Source organism: Vicugna pacos, chromosome 30, assembly GCF_048564905.1.
Source record: "Vicugna pacos chromosome 30, VicPac4, whole genome shotgun sequence".
NCBI lineage: Eukaryota > Metazoa > Chordata > Mammalia > Artiodactyla > Camelidae > Vicugna > Vicugna pacos.
Genome location: NC_133016.1, coordinates 19,709,269 through 19,734,258, shown reverse-complemented (window position 1 = coordinate 19,734,258; position 24,990 = coordinate 19,709,269). Strand labels below are relative to the sequence as shown.

The 24,990-nt window shown below is 36.9% G+C and overlaps 1 long non-coding RNA gene across 1 annotated transcript; it reads right to left on the bottom strand.

Annotated features, from left to right (window-relative positions):
• Nucleotides 1–4,476: 4,476 nt before the first annotated feature.
• Nucleotides 4,477–15,216, bottom strand: LOC140690514 (uncharacterized). The gene is made up of 2 exons (XR_012065827.1): nucleotides 15,162–15,216; nucleotides 4,477–4,788 (listed from the first exon to the last, which is right to left on the bottom strand). It is a non-coding gene; the product is annotated as an uncharacterized lncRNA (long non-coding RNA).
• Nucleotides 15,217–24,990: the final 9,774 nt, after the last annotated feature.

Genomic DNA, 24,990 nt, shown 5'->3' with positions numbered 1-24,990 from the left:
ACAGCCCTGGCCATTACCTTGGTTACAGCCTGTGACAGACCCTGAGTTAGAAGATCCTGGCTACATCTGGCTTGGATTCCTGATCCAGAAAGGCTGTGAGATAATAAATTCTGTGGATCTAAACCATAAAATTTTGAGATAAATTGTGATATTACAATAGATGATTAAAATAGCCCCCCAATTCCAGTGGGACACCAGTGTTGGTCCTTCTTCTAATTGCCTGGTCTGGCTCTAATGAGAACCTGGGCTTTAAGACTTCCTTATTCTCTTAGTCCTAGCCAACGCCATGCTCAGCCCTATTGTCCAAACATCCTAAACCAGAGGTCCAGTGCTCTTCAGCTCATCTAGGAGGGATTTTTAGTTATTTATAACAACTCATATAAATGGTTCAACTTGATTCTTCCTTCCAAGAGTGTTGGGAGATACCCATTATTATGCCCATTTTACAGATGATGGTTTTGTCACACAGGGAAAATAAGCAATTTCACAAGAAGTAAGTTTAGAATTTTGGACTCCAGATTTAACATACAGTGTATTATACTGAAGCTGCCTTGGATTTTTTTTCTCTTAAATATCATAGTTACAGAAGTTATTACAAGTCACTCAACAAAAACAGATTTGAAAAACATCAGACAACCTTGCTAAATGCCAACTGAGTAAATGTACTACTTTTTGTCTTTTTTTCCTTTTACTGAGATATAATTGGCATACAGCACTGTAGCATTTAAAGTGTACAGCATAATAATTTGTCTTCATATATCATGAAATGATTACCACAGTAAGTTTAGAATATCCATCATCTCATGTAGATAAAAAGATAAAGAAATAGAAAAAATATATATATTGTTCCTGGTGATGAGAACTCTTAGGATTTACTCTCTTAACGACTTTCATACATAACACCAGCAGTGTTAATTATATTTACCGTGTTGTACATTACACCCCTAGTACTTATTTATCTTATAATGAGAAGTTTCTTTTTTTTTCCTTTTGATTACCTTCATCCTTTTCCCCCTTTCTCAGCACCCTGGCTCTGGTAACTCCATATCTGATCTCTTTTTCTATGATTTTGTTTGTTTTTGAAGTATAATTGGTATATGACACTATGTTAGTTCCTGGTATACACCACAGTGATTCAGTGTTTCTATACATTTCAAAATGATCAGCATGATAAATCTAGTTACTATCTGTCACCAAAGATACTGCATAATTATCAACTATATTCCTCATACTGTAAACTTCAAACACATCACTCATTTATTTTGTAAATGGAAGTTTATACCTCTTACTCTTTCTCATCTATCTCTCTCCTTCTTCATCCCCCTTCCCTCTGACAACTACCTGTTTATTCTCTATATATGACTCTGTTTCTATTTGGTTATGTTTGTTTATTTGTTTTGTTTTTTAGATTCCACATATGAGTGAAATCATATAGTATTTGTCTTTCTTTGTCAGACTTAGCATAATCCACCCAAGGTCCTTCTCTGTTGTTTCAATGGCAACATTTCATTCTTTTTTTGTGTGTCAGTAATAGTCCATTGGGCCTTGGGTACTATGGTCATTTTATAATGATAATTGTTCCAAGCCATGAGCACAGTATAGCCTTCTATTTGTTGGTGTTGTCTTCAGTTTATTTCATCAACATTTTATAGTTTTCCAGGTAGTGGTCTTTGACCTTCTTATTTAGATTTATTTCTAGATACTTTATTCTTTTGATGTGATTATAAGTGAGATTGTTTTCCTTCCTAACTTCTGTTTCTGAGAGTTTGTTGTTAGTGCATAGAAATGCAACAGATTTCTGTATCTTTTGTATCTTGCAATTTTATCGAATTCATTGATAAGTTCTAGTAGCTTAGGGGTGATGTCTTTAGGATTTTCTGTTTAGTATCATATCATCTGCAAATAGTGACAGTTTTACTTTTTTCTTTCCAACTTGGATTCTTTTTATTGCTTTTTCTTGTCTAATTGCCATGGCTATCAGTACTGTGGCTTCAATACTATGTTGAATAAAAGTGTTGAGAATTGGCACCCTTGTCTTGCTCCTGATCTTAGAGAAAATGCTTTCAGCTTTTCACTATTGAGTATGATGTTGGCTCGTCATATATGGCCTTTATTTTGCTGAGCTATGTTTCCTCTATACCCACTTTGTTGAGATTTTTTTATCATAAATGAAATGTTGAATTTTGTCAAAAGATTTTTCTTCATCTGTTAATACATTCACATGATTTTTTCATTCTTGATTAATGTGATGTGTCACAGAGATTGATTTGTGGACATTGAATCATCTTTCCATTCCTGGGATAAATTCTACTTGATCATGCTGTGAGATTCTTTTAATGTATTCTTTAATTTTCATTTTTGTGATGTCTATGTTTTTATTGTTGGGGTGATGCTGGCTTTGTACAATGTATTTGTATGTGTATCTTCCTCCTTTGTTTGTTTGTTTGTTTGTTTTGGAATAGTTTGATAAGGATATTTCTTACCTTTTCTTTAAATGTTTGTAGAATTTATCTAGGAAGTCATCTGATCTTGGACTTTTGTTTGTTACAAGTTTATTTCTTACAAATTCTGTTTTATTGCTGATAATTGGTCTGTTCCTATCTTCTATTTCTTCCTGATTCAGCCATGGGAGATTGTACATTTCTAGGAACTTGTCCATTTCTTCTAGGTTTTCCATTTTATGGATGTATAATTGTCCTAGTTATTCCTTATGAACTTTGTTTTTCTGTGGTGGTTGTAACTTCTGTTTCATTTCTGATTTTATTGATTTGGGCTGACCCGATCTGTTTTTTTCTTGGTAAGTCTGGTTAAGTGTTTATCAATTTTGTTTATCTTTTCAAAGAACCAGCTATTAGTTTCATTGGTCTTTTCAACTGCTTGTGTGTTCGTTTTAGTCTCTATATCATTTATCTCTGATCTGATCTTTATTATTTCTTTCCTTCTACTAATTTAGGGTTTTGTTTGCTCTACCTTTCCTAGTTCTTTTGTGTGTAAGTTTAAGTTGTTTATTTGTGATTTGTCTTGTTTCCTAAGGTAGGCTCATACCACTATAAACTTTCCTCTTAGAACTGCTTTTTCTGTGTCCCATAGATTTTGGATCATTGTGTATTTGTTTTCATTTGTCTCCAGGTATTTTTTAAATTTTCTCTTTGCTTTCTTCAATGGCCCATTGGTTGTTTATAGAATATTGTTTAGCCTTCACATATTTGTGTGGTTTTGCAGTTTCTTTTTCCTTGTAGTTGATTTCTAGCTCATAGACTCATGGTTAGGAAAGTTGCTTGATATAATTTCAATCTTCTTAAATTTGCTGAGACTTGTTCAGTGACCTAACATGTGATCTATTCTGGAGAATGTTCCATGTGCACTTGAAAAAAATGTGTATCTGCTGCTATTGGATGGAATGTTCTTATTTTTGTATGTTTTTTAAAATTAAAGGAATAGAGACACAGTTGCTTATGTACTTATTTTAATACTATAAAGTATTATTGTATTATAGGATAGCTTATTAATACACATGCATGTATATATACATATTCAAATGTGTGTAATTTTTTTCCTATTTGAATCATGTGGAAATTCACACATATAAGTTTCAATTAACATTTTCTCTAGCTCTTGAGAATGACACATATGTTCTTGCATGTATATTTGGATAATTAAATCTTACTTTATATATATGATCATGTATCATGTTTTTGCCTTTGGATTTTATTGATAAAATCATTATCAATTTTAATTTTAATTTTATTTAGTAAAGATTTTTTTAAAGGAATATCAATGTCATAAATACAGTTTATAATGGATTCTTTTTCCTTACTGCAAGTCCTATGGGGAGGGAGAAAGAAAGACTTTTTAACATAAATCCTCCCACATCTTTAAATTTGTATGTAAAACTGGCACTAGTTCATTACTGTTTTTGCTGAAAAGAAAAAAAAAAAATCAAAGTCGCCCACGAGGACTTTCCTCTCCCCTTTTCTTTAATAATGGATACTTCAGAGGCCTCCTGAGGTCCCCTTCCCCCTGTCATGTTTAAAGGGTTTATTGTTTCCAGAAAAACCTTGCTGTTTCCATTGAAGACTGAGCTGATGCTAGGTCATATTAATTCTGTTCCTCTTTCTTGTCAGAACTCAACTTCAAGTAGAACATATGAGATCAAAGCTGAAAGAAAGTTTATGTGGGCTGTCATCCGCCATTGTGTCTGAGACATCAACAATGCTCAGAACAAATTAGGTGTCAGTCTGGTAAATCACAGTCAGGAAGGCAAATCAGTTTATAAAACATTTGGTCACCTGGAAGGAGCCACTGTTCAAAGAACAATTAATCTTTCTTTTCTTTTTGGTAATTAAAAAAAAAATCTGAATTTAGCTGGTCATTATCATTGTTTCCTCAATCTCTCTCCAACTTACTTTTTGTTTCTTCCAATGGGATAAAGAGCCATTGCTCTGAACAACTAGACCAAAAACATTTACAAGGCCATTCACATGAAATGTTTCATTATTTTAGTATAATCTCCCAAATTATAAACAGCTCCAGAAAAAGAAGTGGGAGTGAAGGTGGACAAGGGAGAGATGTAACTTTCCTGCCGTCCTTGAGTGTGGAATGTCTGCAGATCAAAGAGAGAATGTTCAAGGATAAAAGCAAGCAAATCTTTCCCTCACAGGACTTCAGTTTTTCAAATCCTTCTTGATCTCATAGCCTTTCATTAAGGAGTTTGAATAACATAAGACAGGGAATTGTTTTCCACCTTTTTCACAATGTGGAATTATCTGTCACCTTCTCATCTTAAACCTGAGAAAAAAGAAAACAAGAAAGAAGAAGATAAAATGATTATATTTGTCACATCAGGCTACTCAATCAGTTGTTTTAATCTGAAATTTAAAAAGAACTTAATTCGCATTTATAAAGAAATATGAGGCACACACACACACACACAGAGAGAGAGATGTTGGACTAAGGCTCACCTCATCAGTGTTCTAGGTTAACTCTGCCAATAATTTCAAGAACTTGAGATAATAGTGTTAATATGCTAGCTTACCCTTTACTCAACTACAAATGGTGATTCTTATTTCTAACCTTGCTTTTGCTAACATTGTTGTGTGGATCAACTGAGAGAGACTCATAACTAATAAAATGTGTTCAGATCAAAAATGATGTTGTTACAAAGGCCCCATCGTTTGGTCATGTCTGTGACACCATTATTCACAAGCATCCACTGTAATCTTAATTCCCATTTTGCCTGTATTTGTCTCCACTACCATCTCTCCCTAACTTACTTGGGGGTGCATTTGACTTGCTTCTCAAAGTATAATTAGAGGCTCCATGATTTCAACTTTAAATGATTTCCTGGCGTTTTGACCAACCACAGTTCTACAGAGGAAATAGTATTGGACACCTGAATTAATTGCTACCTTTTTTGTTTGTTTGTTACTCTTATGTCAGATTTTGTGCCCTTTCCTAATAACTCATTTGTTTGACTCAAAATCAGTCTTTCTACCTGCTTTTTCCAGTTCTCTCTCTCTCTCTCCCCCCACCTTGCCAGGCATCCTTATTTTTAATCTTCTGTCTGGCTCCACCATCCTAATTCAATTGCAAGCCCTACATTCTAGATATATTCTCTTCTTTTTCTCTGTTTATGTCGAGCACATCATGGCAACTTAGATGTAACATTAAGTTTTCTTAGCAGTCATACTATTTGCTCCATTATCTGAGATTCTGAATTTCCTCCCTGTTTCTCTTTAGTTACTCCAACATCTTAATTGAGACTAACTGACTCATTTGGTCTATGAGCATTTAGAAAACTTACACCATCACCCCTTGATGGCTGGGTCAAAATTGCAGCATTGTATTGAGGGGAACTGTATTCAAGAGGTCTAGTTAGTTGCTAATAGCTAACAGGGCCAATTGAGATATGGGAGCCAGGTGATAACCTTGACTACTTGAGACACCTTCTCTTCCAAAAAACTCCATACAGGTGATCAGACTTGGTGGTTGGAACTGACAATTGCGATACACTTCAAGTTTATCTTTCACTTGCTACTTACTCTCACCTATAATCGTCTCAAACTACAGATGTTGCCCTATTACTCTGCTCTTTACTTTGAAATTTGTCTTTAAAGATTAGTTACACACTAAATCTCTAGTTACCTCTCATCCACTCTCCCTCTGGGGTTTTGCTTTTTCTTTCCTCAAATTACTCTTCTATTTTCACTTGTAATTAATGACCAAATCCAATAACCCTCTTTGTTTTTCATGCTATAGGAATTCTTTTTGAATTTTGCAATGTGGAGCACACAACATGCACACCTGTCTTAGGTTTCATGTCCTACACACTCTGTTTTTTCTTTATTTCTGACTTCCCATTTCCTACCTCAGTGATCACTCTCCTCATCTGTCTATCCTTACAACTTCCTTTTTCCAAACTATAAATTTTAAGTTCTAGTATTTGCACTTCTTTGTCATCAAATTTTTATCCCTTCTCTCTCTCTTCACACACAGGCCTGTATTTCCAGCTTCTGCCTAGATATTCCTTACCTGTGCCCTTTGGGCATATCTGGTGCAGTACACACAAAACTTAAATTTTCATCAAATTGTAATAGAAAAGAACAAACCTTACTCTATATTAGATTTGTTCCTTTAGCTTTAACCACCGTGACCTGTTTTCTAGGCTTAGTCTTACTAGCTCTGTACTCATGTAAAGATAACAAAGTTGCAGAATAGAGAATAACATTTGTTTTGTTGGATGTTTTGCAGGAGCACCATGAGCTGGCCCACATGCACAGCTGCAGGAACAACGAATTCCTAAACCAAGAAATTTGGAACAACAAACCACATCCCCTCCCCTGTTTTTTTTTCTTTTTGTTTGTTTGTTTGTTTGTTTGTTTGTATAAAAGGAGCGTGTACTCTGACTGCAGCAGGATGGTTATCCAAGACATTAGTCTGCCATCCTCTCGATCTGCCAGCTTTCCGAATAAAGTCACTATTCCTTTCCCCAAGACCTCATCTCCCAGTTTATTGGCCTGTCGTGCAGCGAGCGGAACGAGCCGGACTCGGTAACAAAATCCTATTCTTCTGTATTTTTGGTCCTTTCGCTCAGTAACTCCAACTAGAAATTTTATATTTATTTTCAACTCTTGTTCTGCTGATCTTACCCCTCACATAAATACCAAATGCTTTGCTTTTCTGTCATCTGCAATCTCACGGGCATCTTTATTTAAGATTCACATAATTTCTCAATCTGACTTCAAACATGAATAAAATACTATTGACTTCAATAAAAACTCACAACATAAGAGGTGTGAATTTAAGTTTTATTCAAGGTCTTACTAAAGGTGACAGCCAGGGATACAGGCTCTCATTTAGCTCCAAGGAATTGCTCTGAAGAGACAGTAGAGAGGCCAACTTACATATGAACACTGGGGGGTTAGGAAATACATGCAGTCAAGCATACACTTGGTAAAAGATTACTGCTAATCACAAAGAAAAGATATCTCAAATTAATGATGTTAGTGGTTTTCTATATATGAGAAGATGCAAGAATCTGGGGTCACTAAAATTTTTCCTGAGGTATACATCTATCTAAGGGACCTGCTCATCCAAAGCACAGAGGGCCTCATCCTGTTTTCATCCTGAATTCCTTTCAGGGTGCACTATCAGTAGATGACTGCAGCCAGTGGTGACATCCCTTGCAGAACAGGGTCATAAGCAAAGCTCTTTATTCTTCTTTGTTCACAATCCTATAAAAAGTGTTACTGGGTACTGCCCCTGTTTATTTATCACTCCCGCAGCTTTTTCCACAACCTCACAGAACCATCTAGGCAATAATTTGTCTGCCAGATTCTTCGCAAGATATGAAAGGAGAGCATGACTTCTGCAGTTGGGGAGGAGGGCTGTGTAGAACAGTTAAGCATATAGTCTGGAGTGGCAAGTGATTGACCAGTGCAAATGGAATGCTTTTGAAACAAACATATGGATGCTATACAATTTTTATTTTTAGTATTAAGTAATGGGGCTACTATTTTATCCTTGCATCTTTTGTTTTTTCTTATTTATGAAGAAATAATTATGTACAAAAGTATAGAAGTATGAAAGAGGAATGCTCTTAGTATTTATTGAGGCTTTCTATCTCAGTTGACCTTTACTGAGTTAGCTCCCCATACAGGCAGGACATATCCCTAGGTCATTCTCCTACAAGTGGTGAGTTGATTATTGGCCCTAACTATCTGAAAGGCCAGACCACAGAGATTTTTTCTTTTTCTTTTCCAAGTCCCCAAGCTTCCTATAGAATATTTTAAAGGAAGAAAAAGCTGCATTTCTGATCTTAGTAGTGAAAATCAGTTCTCTACTCTCAGCAGATTATCTTTCTCTAAAATTCTCTTTAAATAATCTTCCAAACCCAGCACACACCAGGTGCCAGGTACCAAACATCTCTCATGCACCCAGCTTTCTCTCTTGAAGTGCCTTTCATTTTCTCCCTATCTAAACTTTACCTGTTGTTTAAGATTCCATAAACATCACATCTCTTATGAGGCATTTATTGAATATAAAACACTGGATTATTTGAATCTCTATAGCCCCAAGTTTCTGACTACAAACCTAACATTTAAGAATAAATCATACTTTCGCTTTTCTTTTCTAGTTATTTTATGGAATTTAATTAGAGTCTCACTAGAATTCTAGGAAATTCAAAAGTTTGTTCCCTTAAAATATCATATCGGAAACTTGTGGAATTGTCAAGGAATAGCTTTGTGATCTGACCTATTAGGAAGTTAGGGCAAATAATCAATCTACCACCTCTAGGAAGATGACTCTTAGGTGTGCCATCTGTGGGAAGTCACCTCAGTGAAGGCCAATGGAGATTCTCTGCATGGTCTTCTCCCTCTGTTTATATTTTGTAGTACTCCTCATACAGAAATGACCCAGAGTCAAAGTGTTCTGTGAGCATCTATTGATTGATTTTACTTTCTCAACTCCCAACATTGACATGAAAGATTCTGATAACTCCATCCAGTAGTAACTTTATGATAGCCCATGGCATTTATGATTAGATTAGGAGTCAAACAACTAAAATGCTTGCTCAAAGTTTCTCATGTAGTTATATAAAATTATACAAAATTATTTATTTCTCAGAACAAGTTAATTCACCTTTAGTGTAGAAATAATAATGTAGAAAAAAACTTTTTTGCTCTGCTCATCTCCAAAACCTCTAGTGAAGAAAAATTAAGGAAAACGGTCATGATATTTCTAAGCTTTATGCATATGACAAATACTATTATTATAACATTATCATTAGTGCTTAGTACTATACATTTTGGGTCTGAATATGTAGCTTAATGCTTCTTGATATTTTTTCTATCATTTGTGCTCTTATATCTCATTTAGGCTTCATACATGTTAAGTGCAGACAAATGTGTAGTACATTTAAAAAAACTCCCTTGGAACAGGTCAGAAGTCTCAGCAAATACTGTTATTTGCCTGGGTTTGAACTTCTCATTAGACTTTGCATTGAGGACAGAAATATTTGTCTCAGTATGTGAAAACAGAACTGTGCAATAAGCAAATCATTCAAATTTTCATCTGAATTTTATGTAATGGAAAAAAGAAGATGATTAATCTATATACCCATGAAAGACAACATTGCAAGGGGGGAATAAAAGCTTGTTATGTGCTTGTGGGAAACCATCTGCAATTATTGCCATCCTGTCAAGAGGTCAGAAGATGTGACTGTGGAAGTGGCAGCCTTGCCATCCCTATTTAATCGTCCCCACAATACTTCTCACAGTAATCAGGAGAGACAGGCGGAGGGCAGCTCTCTGAACATGAGATGCAGGAAGGCAGCCCTCATCCGACAGGGGTTCCCAATAAATTAGTCCTTCTCTCTTCTCCTCAAAAGGGTCACAGGCGAAGTGGCTGTGTGGATTGTCAGGTTGCCAGCCCCAGCTGACTGGCAGGTGAGTAAAGTTTCATGCTGCGTGGTGCCCAGGAGTGCCTCACCCACCCTCCTTGTCAACCTCAGACCCAGCTGCCAGGTCAGAGAGCCAGGGGAGCATAATTGCACTGGCACCTCTCCAGCATCCTAGGGGCTCATTGCCTGCTACCCTCTCTCAGCTGCTCTGCCAGGAAAACAGAAAAGGTTAACGGTTAATGATGTGAGGTTTGATTAGTCTCCTGAAGAGCAGGTGTGAGGGATGCAAATGTTTTAATCCAGAAATTGGTATCTTTTATGTCAGGGATACAGCGAGGGAGCTGGCATGGACACACGGCAGCACGACAGTGTACCTCTGGCCTGGGAAGCCAGGCACGAGGTTTATATTCTGGCTTTAAAACCAGCTCATGGTGTGCTGTTGGGAAAATCCTGTAACATCTTTTAACTTAGTTCTTTCTTTGGTTGAAGATGGAATTTAGTGATACATAATCTCTGTGATCTCAAAAGGATCCTTTAAAGTATGAAGACAAGATTTCACACAGGGAAGCTTATACATAAATAAACTATGTGGGAGCCCTGATAACTTACTTCCTTCTTCCCTGACTTTCTAGGGAGTAACTGACCAAGACCCTGCTGTTGCACTCTGGAATCTACGTCTCCATCTGCTAAGAGCCCACACCTCAGCAGGCCTACATGGAAGCTGACTCGTTCCTGGAAAACCTGGGTCTTCCTGATAGCTGACTTTGGCTTAGGGATTCCCCGGTGGTTTTGCCCCAACTTCTTTGACTGGCATGGCAGCCTAGGATACTTCTAACCAATGTTTCCTTCCTCTCCACTTCACCTGGCATCTGATTTGGATCAAGTCTTACTGCCCTCACAGCCTTTCCTGGCTTTCCCTCTATTTTCCATCAGGCAAGCATCCCCAAGAAATTCTTTGCACAATAAATCTTGTCTTGACATCTGCTTCTTTTATTTCTTTGTTTGAGCTTGCTAATTGTATATTTTGGGTTTGTTTGGGTGTTTTTTGTCTACACAATAATATTGAGAATTTTGAGAAATATTAATGGCAAAGGTGAGAATGGCAGGTCTCTTAATGGTGAGATAACAGAATTAAGTATTACAGTAAGTGTCTTCTTCAGTTATTTATTTTGGTAACACAAGTGTCCTATGATAAAAAGTTACATAAGGTCAAAACAGAAGCTAAAACTTTAACTGGATGTTTTCCATATATGCTACATCAATTTTCTTGTCCTTATTTCTGGGGCCTCAGTCTCTATCATGGGACCTGCTTCATCTCCCTGTCCCTGTCAAGAGCAAGAGGAGCAAATCTCTCCCTCTTCATTTCAGTTGATCCTGTTGTTCATGTTGCTTTAAACTTTTCACCCAGTTTCCCAGGGCCTTTATCTATGCCCTCTACTTAATTTCTCCAGAAAGTGTCTTTGAGAATGAATTTTTGGTAACTGAGTACCTATGGGAAATCTAAAGAAACCAGGTTCCTCACACTAACTTTAGTTTTGATTGGCAGCTTCATTGCCCCAGGAAGTATACTCCCAGTCCCTGAACACAAGCCTCCCATACTTGGATTCTCTTTACCTCCAACCAGACCATGCGTAAACGCCTTCACCTCCACAAATGATCCTTGTACCTTTCATCGCCTGCACACTTCTCTTTGGATACATGATCAGGAATATTTTAATCTTTGCTGAATTTGACCTTGTATAATTCTAACTTGATTGGAATTTATATTTTAATTATTCTACCTGAAGATCTACCTCTTAAATCACAAGACTGTGAGCTATCCAGCATGTACCAACTTCGATGTTTCACACACTGCAGATCTATGTGAACTTCTTTGTTATAATATTTCCCTAGATTATACATTTTGCTACAATTTTCCATTTATTTATCACAGTTTCTTCAAAAAATTGCACTGAGAATATATACAAAAATTTTAGCAGAATTATGAGGCACACAGCAGGTACTTCATGGAAGATAATTGTATCATTCATTGCAAACTTATTAAATATGAACTATTTTTTTAAATAGCTAATGCTTTGCTTAATACTTTAAGTTTATGTACTTACCTACATGTGTTATCTAAGTATGCTGGGACAAGTGTGGAAAATTAAGGTGAATAAGATGTTGTTTTTGACTTCCAGGAACTTACAGAGTGAAGCTAATGCCCTGATTCACATTCTTGTTGTCCTCAGGGTAACGTTGTTATCTGCTGCCAGACTTGTGCCACTTCACACATTAATTCATGTATGACACACGTATTGAGGCCTTTCTATTGGCTGTGAACTATGTTAAGTGTTAGGATATAGTATTATATGAAAATGATAATCAAGATGGATAACATTTAAAACAATTACTATGAGTCTGGCTGTAAATTAGATGAATGATTTAAATTAATACTCACAGCAAACTTACAAGGCAAGTTCCTATATTGCCACATCAAGTTGAAAAATGAGTCATACATGAATATACACATATTCATTTTCATATTCTTTTTCACCACGAGCTACCACAAGATCTTGAATGTATTTCTCTGTGCTATACAGTGTAAATTTGTTTATCTATTCTTTATATACCTGTCAATATATATAAATCTCAAACTCCCAGTTTGTCCCTTCCCACCCCCACCCCCCCGGCAACCACAAGTTTTTATTCTATGTCTGTGAGTCTGTTTCTATTTTATATTTAAGTTCATTTGTCTTCTTTTGTTTTTAGATTCCACACATGAGTGACACCATATGATATTTTTCTTTCTTCTGTCTGGCTTACTTGACTTAGAATGACATTCTCCAGAGACATCCATGTTACTGCAAATGGCGTTATGTTGTCATTTTTATGGCTGAGTAGTACTCCATTGTATAAATACACCACATCTTCTTTATCCAGTCATCTGTCGATAGACATTTAGGTTGCTTCTATGTCTTAACTATAGTAAATAGTGCTGCTATGAACATTGGGGTGCTGGTGTCTTTTTGAAGTAGGGTTCCTTCTGGATATGTGCCCAGGAGTGGGATTGCTGGGTCCTATGGTAAGTCTATTTTCAGTCTTTTGAGGAATCTCTATACTGTTTTCCACAATGGCTGCAGCAAACTGCATTCCCACCAGCAGTGTAGGAGGGTTCCCCTTTCTCCACAGCCTCTCCAGCATTTGTTATTTGTGGACTTTTGAATGATGGCCATTCTGACTGGTGTGAGGTGATACCTCACCATAGTTTTGATTTGCATTTCTCTGATAATTAGTGATATTGAGCATTTTTTCATGTGCCTATTGGCCATTTGTATATCTTCATTGGAGAATTGCTTGTTTAAGTCTTCTGCCCATTTTTGGATCGGATTGTTTGGTTTTTGGTTGTTGTCATTATTAAGTTGTGTGAGCTATTTATATATTCTGGAAATTAAGCCTTTCTTAGTCACATCATTTGCAAATATTTTCTTTCATTCCATAGGTTGTCATTTTGTTTTGCTTATGGTTTTCTTTGCTGTGCAAAAGCTTGTGAGTTTAATTAGGTCCTATTTATTTATTTTTGTTTTTATATCTATTGCCTGATTAGACTGCCGTAGGAAAACATCACTAAGATTTATGTCAGAAAAATGTTTTGCCTATGATTTCTTTTAGGAGGTTTATCATGCCTTATCTTATATTTAAGCCTTTAAGCCATTTTGAGTTTATTTTTGTGTGTGGAGTGTTCTAATATCATTGGTTTACATCTCCTATCCAGTTTTCCCAACACCACTTGCCAAAGAGACTGTCTTTTCTCCAATGCATATTCTTGCCTCCTTTATTGCAGATCAATTCTGGGTTCATTTCTGGGATCTCTATTCTGTTCCATTGATACATATGTCTGTTTTTATGCCAGTAACATACTATTTTGATGACTGTAGCTCTGTAGTGTTCTCTGAAGTCTAGAGGGTTATTTCTCCAGCTTTGTTGTTTTTCTTCAGTAGTGCTTTGGCAATTCTGGGTCTTCTGTGAGTCCATATAAATTTTACGATTATTTGTTATAGTTCTGTGAAAAACATCCTGAGTAATTTGATGAGGATCACATTAAATCTGTGATTTCCTTGGGCAGTATGACCATTTTAATGATACTGATTCTTCAATCCAAGAGCATAGGATATCTTTCCATTTCGTTAAGTCATCTTTACTTTCCTTAGTCAATGTTTTATAGCTCTCCATGTATAAGCTTTTACCTCCTCGGTCAGATTTATTCTTAAGTATTTTATTGTTCTGGATGCAATTTTAAAAGGAATTGTTTCTTAACTTTTCTTTTGTGGTCAGTGTTAGTGTAAAGAAATGCAACTGTATGTTAACCTTGTATCCTGCTACCCTGCCAGATTCTTTTATCAGCTGTAGTAGTTTTCATGTGGATCCTTTAGGGCTTTCTGTATATATTATCATGTCGTCTGCATATAGTGAGAATTTTACCTTTTCTCTTAATAGGATCATTTTCTTAATTTTTCTATCTGATTGTTTCTCATTAGTGTATAGAAGTGCCACAGATTTCTGTGTATTGATTTTGTACCGTGTCGTTGCTGAATTCATGTATTAACCCTAAAAGGCTTTAGTGCTTGCTATATATAGTGTGATGTCATCTGCAAATACTGACAGTTTTACTTCTTCCTCTCTGATTTGGATGCCTTTTCTTTCTTTATTTTGCCTATTTACTGTGACTAAAACTTCCAATATATGTCAAATAAAAGTGGCATATATATCAAGAGGCATATTTCCTTTGTTGAGAGGGTTTTTTTTTTGGTTTTTTTTATTGGAAGATGGCAACGGTCTAGGGTTTATTTAAAGGAAGCTGCTTCTAAGTTGCTAGCTTACGGGAAAAAGGGGGAAGCTTTAGTTCAGAGCTGTGAGTTCCTGAGCGGTACGGGTGAAGCCGGCTAAGGGTGGAGCATGTGGTGTCCAGTCCGTTCTCCCACGGGGCGGCGACTGCCCCCGGGCTGACTCGGCTCTCCATCTCCCCGCCTGCTGCTCCCGAGCACGGGGGCTGGCGCGGCGGCAAGGCAAGGTGACTCGGCGCGACCGTCCCCAGGTCCCCCTCCGTGGCCCTGGTCCCCCCGCCCCCGCGCCCATGGACGCAGGCGAGGACCCCGCGGCCGGCGTTGGGTGTCTCCACCGCAGCAAGAAGCCAGGCGACCCGGACGCCAGCGGAAAGCGCTCCCTCGCGCCAACCCTCCGCAGCCCCAAGCGGGAGTCGCAGGTCGGGCGGGGTGCTCACCAGAAGAACACGCGCGAGCAGACGTTCGCGTCCTGCAGCGGGTTGGGCTTCACCTCCGGATACACGGGCTGCATCTTGCCAGCCGCGGCGGCGCGGGCCGAGGTCGCGCTGTTCCGGCGCCGGTGCCGCTCCCGCTGCTCCTGGAAGAGCCGCCGGGGATGCTGGACCTCACGCTGCCGCGCGAATCCGCGCCGCGGAGCCGGAGAACCACAGGTTTCCGGGAGTGGAGCGCCTGCGGCCCGCCCGGTCCCCGCCTCCTGGGCCGCGCCTCCGCCCCGGGCCTTCTCGGGGTGGGTAGGGGGGCGCCGATTACGCGAGGCTGACGGATCCCGCCGGGAGCAGCGGGCCAGGTCTGGGGGCGGTGGGACAAAGGGGCCGACGGGTGGACGCTGCTCGGAGCCAAGCCGAGAGTTTTTAATCATAAATGAACGTTAAATTTTGTCAAATGTTTTTTCTGCATGTATTGAGATGATTATTTTATTTTTGTTCTTCATTTTTGTTAATATGATATATCATTATAATTAATTTGCTGATGTTGGACCATCCTTGCATCTCAGGAATAAATCCTACTTGATTGTGTTATATGATTATTTTAATGTATTTTGCACTCAATTTCCTATTATTTTGTTGAAGATTTTTGCATCTATGTCATCAAGGATATTGACTTGTGATTTTTTTTTTCTGATGATGTTCTTCTCTGGTTTTGGTTTCAGAGCAATACCAGTTTCATAAAATGTTTTTAGATGGTTTCTCTCCTCTTCTAAATGTTTTTTCTTTAAATGTTTTGTTTATTTGTTTGTTGTTTTTTTAGAATTTGCCAGTGAAGCCATCTTGTCCTGAGATTTTTTTTCTTGGGAAAATTTTTATCACTATTTTAATTGCCTTACTAGTAATTAGTCAATTCAGATTTTAGATTTTCATTTCTTCATGATTCCTTGAAAACTGTATATTTCTAAGAATTTATCTATTTCTCCTAAGTTGTCCAATTTGTTGGTTATAGTTATTTGTAGTAATCTCTTGTGATCCTTTGTATTTCTGTGGTAATCATTGTTAACTTTTTTTTTCATTTTTGATTGTATTTATTTGGCCCTCTTTTTTTTTTTTTTTTCTTTATGAGTCTGGCTAAATGTTTATCAATTTTGTTTATCTTCCCAAAGAAATATCTCTTAGTTTTATTGATCTTTTCTGGGGGTGTTTTAGCCCTTATTTTCTCTCTGCTCTGATATTTGTTATTTCCTTCTTATTTGGGGCATGTTTGTTCTTTTTCTAGTTCCTTTTAGGTGTACATTAAATAAATTTTTTTAGCCACTAGTTGTTGTCATCTTTTCTATGTTAGCAAAAGCTAACTTATTTCTGAAATTTACAGCATGCAGAGGACAGCGCTGTTTTTATATTACCCCTGCTCAGCAGTTTTATGGCTGCCCAGTGATTTTTAGGATGACAGTGACACAGGCTTGTATCAGTCAGAGGTGGAAGATTTAGTGTCCAGGCTCTTATTTGAGAAGTATATGGAAGGATCTTTCTCTTTTAAAATGTTGCATCCTAGAATTCTTTCACTGCAAGCTACTTGAGAGGAGTGAAATATTACAAATTTAGTTATACAGGATGTCCTGCTGATTTTATTTAGCCAAGCATCTAATTTTTGAGAAAATGAGATACAGGACAGTCTGTATTTTCTAGAAAAGTTTACATAATATTGAGATTACCTCATAATTATGAGGTAGAGTTGTCTCCAAATCACTTTGAGTCTTTTATATATTGACACTGATAGATTACTTTTTCACAAGTGATTAAAATCTTTAATGTTTCTAAGACTGTGACCTGATTTACTTTCCTACTTGTGCAAAATTTGGTAGGTTATAGTTGATAGAGAATTATCTACTTCATTTCCACCTTTATAATGTAATATTTCTCTATTTTTAAAAGATATCAATATGTTTAGCTATTTCACATAATGTATTTCTACTTTTGGGGGTCAATTTTGGTTGGTCATTTATGTCTAATCAAGTGACTGTGATATTCCAGGGGAAATATAGCCTTCCAAACACTTTTCAAACCACATCTTCAAGAGTAGTCATCTGTGTAATGCTCTAGAAGGTAATCATGCAAATGTGTAATTTGAAGTCACAAGATTATGGACTTTTAATATGGAACAGTGTGCATCCTCTGGACCAAGCATTGCTACCTGCCCCTCATAAGGGTTCAAAAAATATTTTCTGGATCATTTAAATATCATTGGCCTCTATCCTCCAGTGGCCATCAAATGATTATAGTGTGTTATACTTCAGTTGTGACCTCACTGCCCAAAAAGCCTTCAATCTTCAAAGCAGGAGTCATTCCTTATACTCCTTTCTTATTAACTAACAAGGAGGTGAGGAAAGTATTCTCATTATTTAATTTTATCTGACAGGGAAAATGCATTTCTTTTTTGGATTTGTTAAAAGTAACTCCATTTGAGTAAAATGACACCTGTCGAATTCCTTGATGAGTTCACATTTCCTGGTAAAATTACAGGCATAGAAAGCACACCAGGCTAGTCCTAAACACCTAGTGTCATGAAAAGTATAGTTATAATTAGTGACTTTTGCCAGTTGTTAACAAATGCTAGGAGGCATCTCAATCTTAGCAATGAGATCTCCAGGATTTAATTACCTCTATCCTTCTTTGTAGAACTATACTGTTCCTAATATACCTGGTGCTAGCTTCAGGCATGGGTCAAAGTATGCAACTGTCAATTTTTTTAATATTCATGATTTTTTAAAACAAATTAAGTGTGCATGAAGCCTGCAGTATAAAAGGCGATAGAAGTTGTGCATTTATAGAATAGCTAGTTTAGTTCATTGAATAATAATTTGAAGAATTCAGAAACAGAGGAACATTTTGTTCTTAAATTTCAAGAACTATCTTTCATCTTTGCTTGTGACTATTAACAGAGAGAGAATAGAGTGAATGTACTGGGTTTTAGGTCTGTTCTTATTATTTGTTATCTCTATATCAATTTTGCAAATTACTGCAATTTTCAATTTTTTCATCTTTAAAATGAAAAATTGAACTGGCTGATTTCTAAACCTCCTCTAGTTTTAAAATCTAAGCTTTTAAAATTTCTATGTAAATTTTCATCTTATTTACACTCATTCCTCTTAAAAATTGATTGCTGGGGGAATTTTTTCTTTTATTATAATATAAATATATATACAGAAAATGAAATTCTATAACTTTTTTAACTATGTAATTTGGGTATCTTGAAAAATGTAATTTTTTTGGCTATGCCAGTGATATGGAACACATGAAGTCATTTTAGAACGAACCCATGGAAGTGTTACATGTGCTGAACAATATAGTAGATTTTTTCAGTCTTCAGATTACATTGGTGTTCCAAAGCAGGAGTTTATTGGGTATCCTGGTTTTTACAGCTACCCATAGTTCCAAACTAAGTACCTTTTTTTTTTTCACCTCTGGAGAGTCTGCCTCCTTACAAGTGTGTGAAATCATCACTGCAATCAAGATAACGAATCTACACTACTTCCCAAAGTGTCCTTATGCTCCTTTGTAATCTTTCCCTCTTGCCCATCCCGATCCTCTTGTTCAAAAAACTTCTGAGGTGCTGTCTGTCACAATGGGTTAGTGTGTATTTTTTAAACTCATAAATTAAATATTATGGTATGTACCTTTTGGGGGAGTTTGACTTTTTTTACTTAGCATAATTATTTTGAGATTCATCCATACTGTTGTGCATTTCAATAGTTCCTTCCTGTTCTTCGCTAAGTAGTATTCCATTGTATGTATGCACTACAATCTGTTTATTCATTCCTCTACTGATCAGTATTTTCCAGTTTTTGACCATTGCAAATAGAGCTTATACAAACATTTGTGTATATGACTTCTAAAGGTATATATTTCCTTTTCTCTAGGGTAAATAGCTATGAATGCTAAGGTCAGTCATTAGTGCTACATTAGTAGGTTTGGGGGTTTTATTTGTAGATTCCAATAGATTTTCTATATAGAACCTTACATCATCTTGGAATATAGACAATCTTCCTTTAAAATTTGGAAGAATTTTATTTCTTTTCATTGCTTGATTACACTGGCTCAAGTCTCCAGTACAATGTTGCATAGAACTGATGACGGCAGACATTCTTGTCTTATTTCTGATCATGAGGGTAAACCAGTCAGGATCTACCATTAAGTGGGATGCTAGCTGTAGGGCTTCCTAGTTATCTTTTATCAGGTTGAAGAAGTTCCCTTTTAGTAATAAACTGATTTTCTGAGAAATTTTTTTTTATCAGGAATGGATACTGAAATTTGTCATCTACTTTTTCTGAATCAATTAAGATGAAGATGACTCTTTTTTTCCCCCAGTTTTCTAGTATTGTGAACTACCTTGCTGATTTTCAAATATTAAACCAACTCTAGATTTTGGGAATAAACCATGTTTGATCATGATATATCAACTTTTTAATTTTTTTGGCTTTGATTTAGCAAAATATATTTATTTCATACAACTATTGAATAACTAAATATTTTGGATGTATTCATAAGAATTTATTAAACACATTAATTCTTTAGCCAAATTACCTTGGCTAAAACCCCATCTTGGTTAAGTTACTTAAGCTTTCTGTGCCTCAGTTTATTAACTGTAAACTGTCAGTAAGAGTAACAGCCTGGCTATATTACAGGGTTTTGATAGGGTAAAATGAAACAATGCAGCTGGGGTTGGAATGCAGTGCTTAGTATATAACACCTACTAGACACGGTCAGATAATATTAATATATTTGAGTGACTATGGTTAAGTCTAGACCAGTAATGTATGGTAGGATATCAATGGTGGAGAAGATGAGAAGAAATGATTTTGAAATAATTATGACAGAGAGTTATTGAGCCACCTGGAGGCATTGCTAAGAACCAGTGAGAGAAGGTAAGAAGTTGAGGATGGACATGTTGGTTTAGAGACTGCAAAAGGGAAAGGTTCTGAACTAATTTTGGAGGTAAGGACCTGAGTAGCCCTAGAGTATATCTATTTATTTTGGTACATATAATTGGACTTTTGTGTAGGAGATATTGAAGGGTCACTCACATAATAAGAGACAGTTGGTTAATAACACCAATATCCAAATTCTAATTCCAACTTTCCATATAGTCCCTTGGGACCTTACCCTTAATGATTATCAAATAGTTTTGTTCCATGGATCACTTTGTCAGTATGGTGAAGATACATCCTTCTCAGGATAGTATTTTTAAATGTATAAATAAAATACATAGGACTAGGATTGCTGGATCATAGGGTAAGTCTATTTTCAGTTTTTAAGGGGATCTCCATAGTGTTTTTCATAATGGTTGCACCAAACTACATTTCTACCAACAGTATAGGAGGGTTCCCTTTTCTCTACACTGTCTCCAGCATTCATCATTTGTGGACTTTTTAATGATGGGTATTCTGACCGGTGTGAGGTGATACCTCACTGTAGTTTTAATTTGCATTTCCCTGATAATTAGAGATATTGAGCATTTTTTCACTCCTAGGCATATATCCAGAGGAAACACTAATTTGAATAGATACATGCACCCTAATGTTCATTATTTACAATAGCCAAGGCGTGGAAGCGACCAAAATGACAGATGACTGGATAAAGAAATTGTAGTATATTTATACAATGAAACAGCACTCCACCACACTAAAGAAAAAAATATTATTTGCAGCAACATGGATGGACCAGGAGACCATCATACTAAGTGAAGTAAGACAGGAAGAGAAAGAAATATACCATATGATATCACTTGTACGTGGAATCTGAGAAAAAGCATAAATGAACCTATTTACAAAAAAGAGACAGACTCAAAGACATAGAAAACAGACTTATGATTACCAAGGGGAAAGGGGATGGGGAGGGATAAACCAGGAGCTCAGGCTTTGCAGGCACTAACTACTATATGTAAATTAGATAAACAACCAGGTCCTCCTGTATAGCACAGGGAACTATATTCAATACCTTGTAATTGCCTATAATGAAAAATAATATGAAAATGAATATATATACATATATGTATACATGTGTACACCAGAAATTAACACAACATTGTAAACTGACTATATTTCAATTAAAAAAAGAAATTATTCTGTAATTATTAGATTGATAAAAATTTTAAAAGAAGAATATATACTGATGTAAATATGAAGAAATAAACACACTCTTACATTTTTGGTGGGTTATGGATTGATAAAAAAAGTAGGATTAAAAATAAAACCATAGTTTTGTGAAATACTCTTCTATACACAGCCTTCTCTGGGGGGTGAAGGGTTATGTGCACAGATGCCAGGTGCAGAACCTGTGGGAATAATGTAATGGGATGAGGTAGAAAAAATAAAGAATATTTAATTTCTTAAATTCTTATTGTCAAGTGAAATTTGTATATCTTCCTTTGATTCTTTATTTAAATATCACATTCACTGGGTCCTTTTCTGAGCCACTCTTTCTAAAAATTGAATCTGACTTTATACTGCCAACACTCTGTAGCCTACTTCCCTCAGTGAGTTTTCTATTTAGCATTCACTGCTCTCTAGACCCACCTTCAGTCACCATGCCCATAGGTCAAATCCTGACCACTTCCTATTTTCATATGATCCATAAACTGATGAGTTTTTATATTTTAAATATTTTTTTTAAAAATCAAAAGAAGAATATTTCATAATGTGGGAAATTTTTATCAAATTTTAGAGTGCATAAGTCAAGTTTTATTGGAACACTGCCACACACATTTCTGTTTATGTATCTAAAGTATTATATTTGTTTTTTAATATATGCTATTTTACCTACTATGTGTTTATTGCTCATTTCTTCCCAGTAGGCTCATAAATCCTTTGAGGGCAGGAATTTTTGTCTGTTTTGTTCTCTGGTTTATTCCTGTGTGTGGCGCACAGTGAGTTCCTATTAAACGTTTGCTGACTGAGTAAGTATCAGCCACATCAGTAGCATGATATGCAGAGCAGTTAAGATAAAACAAATACTATCAGAATGGGATGAATCAACATATGAGATTTTTGAAACTGCCTTTAAAGGATCTTGACAGATGAGTATGCCTCTGATAGGCAAAGACGAGTTGGGGAACAAAAAGTCCCAAGGTATGAGAAGGAGCTCACTTTGCCAAGGTGGGAATCAGCATGGCTGATTCAAAGAGCAATGAGAAAGAAACCTGGGAAAATAAAGCTCATTCAAAGAGCAATGAGAAAGAAACCTGGTTTACAATGGGAAAGAAAAAATACTGCTGAAAAGTGTAAAAGTGAAGCTGGAATATGAGCAGCCTGAAATGCCAGGATGAGTTCGGTTTGAGACCAACGTCTGAATGTTCTTACTCAGAGCTGTTTGTTTACAGACCTCAGAAAGAAATAGAGGAGGGAAAGGTTATGGCTCAACCGAGAAGATGTCAATTTGCCCTGTGGTTACTTGCAATTTGGAGAAATTCCAAACAAAAGCAGCAAATCAAAAGATCCCATTCCTTTTATTTCCTTCCCTTCACTTTAAGAATACCAATTACATGTGACTGAAAGAAACATTTTCATGGTTATTTGCCCCAGACCTGATTGTGTTACAAGTCTGGAGACAATCTCCAGAGCTCCAGCCGGGAAGCATTTACAGGATATCAAGTTTGGATTTCATGCCTTGTTTTTGCCATTATGTGGAGGTTACTTTGATGTTTATTAAACTGCTGGATTGATACAATTTATTGTCAGATAAACACAATCAACATTTTTTACTAGTTGTTCAAATTGTGACTTGCCCTCAGCAGGAGACAGTGATACTTTTTGGTATTTTAGAAATTTGATCTAACACTCAGCTTGACTTACAAAACATTAAAGGGAATGTTTTATACTTTTAACCAACTTTAATTTTCAGAATTTGATTTAATATGCACTTGCTGATACCCAGTGTTACCAGGGAGAAGAAATGTAAAAAAGGACATGAAGCGTATGAATTAATGGACTCAAATAAATTCACAAATATTTAAACACATGAAACACTTCTAGTTGGTGATAAAATAGAACTATGTAATTATGAAACAGGGCTTGATAATACAGATTAATGTTAAATTTCAACATATATTTTTATAATTGTACAACATTCATTTTCAAAAGGAGTATATCATCCTTCAAGGGGGTAAAAGTTTTTCTTGGGGAGTGAAAAAATGGTAGATATTGCAATGATTTGTGGCCCTCCAAATTGCCCACAGTATAAAAACAAATATACTGCATATCTCTGGTATTAAAATTTCTTAACAGAAACTATTAAGAAAGAAAAGTATAAAAAGGCTCCTTAGGAGAGAGAGAATTATAAAACAAACAAAAACAGGTTGGGAAACACTGCGTTAAAGAAATTGGTGCTTGTCTTCCTTTTGCCAGGGATGTTGATAGGCTAACAACTCAATTTATAAACTGTATTGTGGGTATCTTTAAGATAACTATGGTATGTGCATGTGTGTGCCTGTGTGCATGGTCCTGTTCTAACCAACTGAAGTCTAAACTTCCCAAGGGTAGGAGCTGAGCTTCCTATATTTTATGGCTTGGTGAAAGTTACAATTTCTATATATCTTAGAATATCTAGATAGTTTGATTAATGATGAACTATAAGTTTAAGGTTTCTGTTAATTACCTATATTCTTCCTTCTACTTTTTAAATCAACTTTGTAGATTTTCTAACAACCTATAAACCAAAAGAATCCTTAAATAAAAATCACCCCATCAGGAAGGCAGTGCCAACATGGCATAGTCGAAGGACACATAGCTCACCCCTTCCCATGAATACAGTGCAAATTACATCTACAGACCAATCAGCTCACACAGAACTACTGAACTCTGGCAGAATATCTCTTACTTTTAAATGCAAGAAGATTTCTCACCAAAAAAAAAAAAATGGTAGGAGGGAAAAAAGAAAGAAAAAGGAAATTGATGTGGGACCTGTCATGTGGGGAGGAATGGCAAAGGGGAAGAGTGTCCTAATGGCAGGACACCCCCTTTCCAGTGGGGAGGTCAGCGGGGACAGAAAGGGAGATTTTGTGGCTTGGAGGAGAAAGCAGCAGCCACTTGAAACACAAAACTGAGAAGCCAGCACAGAGGCACCTGTGATCCCTAGCCTTAGACACAAGCCGGCTGTGGGAGCTCAGTGACAAGCCCAGGAAGAGGACGGGGGCTAACAGCACAGAGGCAGGCTCAGGGGGCTGGAGTGTGATGCAGGCTGTGGCCAGGAGTGTGTGCAGAACAGAACAGCCTGGGACCCTCAAAAAAAAAAGAGAGAGAGAGAGAGAAAGAGAAAGCAACACTGCTGGTGCACATGAAGGAGAAGAGGAGCAATGAAGCCAGGCCATAGCCGCCATCTCTCTCAGCCCAGAAGGTTTTGCTCAGCACCATTGTTGGCAGGCATATTCTTCTGATAAGAGAGCTGCAGCTCAGCCATAGCCATCACAATCACCAGTGCAAGGCTCCTGGTGTAGGCGGGTCTGAAACTTGAATCCATACACAGGGCATCTGCAACTTCCCAGGCAGGACTGAGATTTGATTACAACCCCAGGCAGAGGGGGTGGATTTGTTCCACTTGTGCTTTGGTAGACCTGTGCCTCTAAGACAGACAAGTAAAGAGTGGAGTTTTGGTACATGGTGAGAGTAGAATTGGCAATAAAAGTGGTCCTGTGTACCATGTGTGGATGTGGGGCTAGGGACTGTGCTGACCCTGTGGAGCACCACGGATCCAGGTGTGTGACCTCATGATCATTATGGCAGGTCCTAGCGCCTGACATTGGTGGATCTGCACTGGTGGCTCTGCAGTGCAGAACCTGAGGGAC